Source organism: Echinops telfairi, unplaced genomic scaffold (genome assembly GCF_000313985.2).
Source record: "Echinops telfairi isolate 266 unplaced genomic scaffold, ASM31398v2 ScPeMD7_7424;HRSCAF=8462, whole genome shotgun sequence".
In the NCBI taxonomy this organism is placed as follows: domain Eukaryota; kingdom Metazoa; phylum Chordata; class Mammalia; order Afrosoricida; family Tenrecidae; genus Echinops; species Echinops telfairi.
Genome location: NW_022111324.1, coordinates 74,212,652 through 74,216,714, shown reverse-complemented (window position 1 = coordinate 74,216,714; position 4,063 = coordinate 74,212,652). Strand labels below are relative to the sequence as shown.

The 4,063-nt window shown below is 44.2% G+C and overlaps 1 pseudogene; it reads left to right on the top strand.

Moving 5' to 3' along the window:
• Nucleotides 1-3,858, top strand: part of LOC101649997 — a 28,428-nt pseudogene extending 24,570 nt beyond the window's left edge.
• Nucleotides 3,859-4,063: the final 205 nt, after the last annotated feature.

Genomic DNA, 4,063 nt, shown 5'->3' with positions numbered 1-4,063 from the left:
GTAACTTATGAAAAAACAATAATGATTTGTGAATTATGGAGGGTTCATGAGGAAGGGGGAGTGGGGATGGAGCGGGGAAATGGGCAGCTGATATTAGGGGCTAGAGTGGAAGGCAAATATTTTGAGAATGATGAGGGCAGCGAATGTACATATGTGCTTGACACAATGGATATATGTATGGATTGTGATAAGAATTGTGCGAGCCCCCAATAAAATAATTATAAAAAAAAGTTGAAGTGGCAAATACTATATGATAGATATTATCCGCATTGACAAGAAAGAGCATCTTCTGAGGCTGCCTATGTAGAACCCAATGGCTCATGGAGTTGAGGTGTTGGGTTACTTGGATTGGAGGTTTGGTGTCATGGTTTCATGGAACATGAATTAATATACTTAATTGGCCTAATGTTGTGCGTAGTACTTCTGTTTTATATCCTAGCTTTCAGCATAGTGCCTGGGCTCTTAAAAGCTTGCAAACATCATCCAAGGCCCAACCTTTGGTCTCTACTTGGCTGGAGCAGCTGACTAAAAAGAGACTCGGGATCAGAAGGAGCGGGACTGCGGCTCTAACCGCCTCCTTTGCCTAGAAACCAGAAGAACTGACGGCATGTGGCTGCCATTACTGAACATTTTGATCAAAGATTCTATGGAAGGATGTTGATCAAAAGGGGGAGAATACAGATCAGAATCCTAATTCGTATGGACTCCAGTCTTCCTGGAGCCATGAAGACTGGATAACCCCCTGAAATTATTTTCCTGAAGTAATCTTTAAAATGAAAGTAGCCCCTGTTATCTTCTCTTAATCAGTAAAAAAGTGTTTGCCTTGAGCATTGTGTGCTTTTTTGACCTAGCTATAACGGGTCAAACTGATAACAACAATTTGAATGAGTACACAGGAAACTTCTCACCGCCATTGAGTCAATTCTGACTCTTAGTGACCCTACAGGACAGAGTGGAGGTGCTCCAGGGGATTTCCAAGACTGTAACTCTTTACCGGAATAGAGAGCCTCATTTTTTTTTCTCATGGCGAAAGTGGTGGTTTCGAACTGCTGACCTTGTCTCTAGCAGCCCAATACATAACCACTCCATCAGTAAGAAACTTGGGGAGCTGTACACTTACATTAATGGGGGAGGAACTGTTCAGAATAGTTACATCTTGAAGAATGAAATTCAGGGCACTGAATTTTATGTGTCAAAATTGGTGAATTGGTTTATACTCAACAACAGCAATAAAATATATATATTTTAAAAAGAACACAGGCAGCCTCCAAAAGTTGCACAAAGTAAGAAAATGGATTCTCCCCTAAATCCTACAAACAGGGCTCTGTCAATATTTCAGTTTGAGCTCAGTGAGACCCCTTTCACCTTTTGACTTCCAGAGTATTATTTAGAAAATTTATATTTTTAAGCCACTAAATTTGTCATAATTATTGCTGTTAGGTGCCGTTGAGTCAGTTGACCCAGCAACGCTATGTACTATAGCGGGAAACATGGCCCAGCCCTGCGCCATCCTCAGAATGGCTCACAAGATTGAGCCGATTGTTCAGCCATGTCAATCTATCTTGTTGAGAGCCTTCCTGTTTTTCACTGCCCCTCTTCATCACCCAGCATGATGTTCTTCTCCAGGGACAGATCTCTCCTGATAACATATCCAAAATAGCAATAGGAAATGAATATATAGTTAAGAATTTAAACAAACAAAGAGATAAAAACCCAAACTCACTGCCATCAAGTCAATGCTGATTCATAGTGACCCTCCACAGGGTTCCCATGATTATAATTCTTTCAGCAGAAGACAGCTGCAGCTTTCTCCAAGGAGTGGGTGCTGGGTTTGAACCACAAACCTTGTTATTAGCAGCTCAATGCCTAACCGATAGCAGCACCAAGTAAAAACAATTGCCATCGAGTCAGCTCTGACTCCTGGTGACCTCATGTGTTTCAGAACAAAACTGTGCGCCATTGGATTATTAATGGCTGATCCTTTAGAAGTGAATCTTCAGGCCTTTCTTCCCAGGTGCCTCTGGGAATACAATTCACCATAGCAGTTAAGCACTTTAACCATTTCCATCACCTATACTAGAGGATGAGGGGAAGAAATATTCTGACATTTCCCCTCCTCCTGGTCTTCAATCTTTGGATTTCCAAACCTATCCAGGAAGTGCCACTAGGGCCTAGTGACCAGGTTTAAAGTAGGACACCATTGACGGGGTGGGGTGGGGGTGGGGGAGTGGGAGGGGCGGGCTGGGGGGGCTTACTTGATTAAAAATTTGGTCTATATGGACCAAATAGACCGTTCCCTATCTTGTCGTGCATTCTTTCCCAAAATCAGGACTTTTAAAAAACGCCAAAAATCAGGACTCTCCCGCCAAAAGTGGGACGTCTGGTCACCTTACACTCGGCAAGAGAGCCTAGTCAATGGAGCACAGGAAGAACGGGATCCGAGAGCAGTTCATCTAGGACTAGAGTATTTCCTAGCTGGGACTGAGCGAAGCCTTACATGGCTGTAGCTAGGGCACGTGCCCATGAGTCCTCTTCTCTTTCCCATCAGTCCTGCTGATAATGTCCCAAATTGGTCTGCACTGGCTTGGTCACTTCTGTATATCAGGGTCTTTGACACTAAATATTAGTAGCATTCAGTTAGAAGTTTTTCAAATGAAGGCTTTAAGTATTGTTACAGATGCTGTATAGGCCTTGCCCAGGATGCTCTCACCAACAGTGGCTGTAGAGTTTCTATGTGCACTGAGAGCTTCCAGTTCAATAAGACAACCTCTAAAGACTGGGATTGAAAGCTGCCAGGGACAATCCTCAGCTGCAAGAGAACTGCTGCTGATGGACGTAGGCTATAGTTCCTCATCCTTTGATGGCAAGCTTGTGAAGGGCATGCACACTGCTCTTTAGTAGGCCCAGTGCGATCGAGCCCCATTTGTCTCCAGGGGTTACCCACACAGTAATCTCCCTTTATGGACTGTTTTCTTCCCTGTATCCCTTCGCTCCACTCCTTTACTTGTTCTTACGGTCTGACTCTACAGGCACACAGTGAAGAAGAGTGGTAATATAAAAGCAAATTAATCAATCTTGCTAATATTTGTTTAGTGCTTTTACTGCTGGAATGGTGTTTTTTCCACCACTGTTCCCTGTATTGCTTGGGGCTCCAGTTGGTGCTGGAGTGGCAGAGGACAGAGGTATTTATACCCCGAAAAGGCCTTTGGGACAGGTGGGAGGTAACAGCTGGCAAGGTAAGTTCAACAGGGGGAAAAAACCAAAGTTACCCCAAAGTTCTTGAAGTCTGAGATATTTTCTATGTATCATTATGAAACCTGACCTTTGGCTGTAACTTGTGACATTATTAAGCAGACCATTGTTGGCCAATCCTACTTGGCATCAAAACAACTGGGAGGTCCCTGCCACCACCCACTTGGAGACCTTGTGCCAAGTCCCTTTCTGAGTGCTGGAATGCCCTCACTGAAGCTGAGAAGCTGCCTGGGTGCACATGTTGTCGGCCATGACAGCATACGTTCTGGTGGTGTCTTACTTTCTTCTCACCGAAGGAATAATCTACAATGACATTGTGAAACCTCCCCGTGTTGGCCCTGTGACCGATGCACATGGGCATTAGAGGCCCGTAGCTTTCTTGCCTTACCGAATAAATAGGCAATAGATTATGTTAGGACTAAAATCCAGCTTCCTGTTTACAATGGGAGGTTTAGGTTTTATAATTTAGATCCAGGGCAACAAACCTTCCAAACCGCAATCGAGTTCTTCTTCTATTAATTAGATTCATCCATGTACTATTGAGGTTTTTTTTTTACGGCTAGACTGTTCATGAGGATGGAACTGCCTGGCTACCTGAGAGGGTAGAGTACCTTTTAAGAAGAAATCAGTGGATACTGGGTTGGGCTCTCTTAGTGACGTTTTAAAGGGTGTGTGTACCTATCCCCGATGATAACAAGATGAAAAGCAGCAGAGAAAGAAGAGGCTAGTGACATCAGGCCCCCCAGTCTAGTTGGGGCTGGAATGGACCCTCGCTACTCTCCGAGACAAGCTGGTCACACCACCCCCGCCC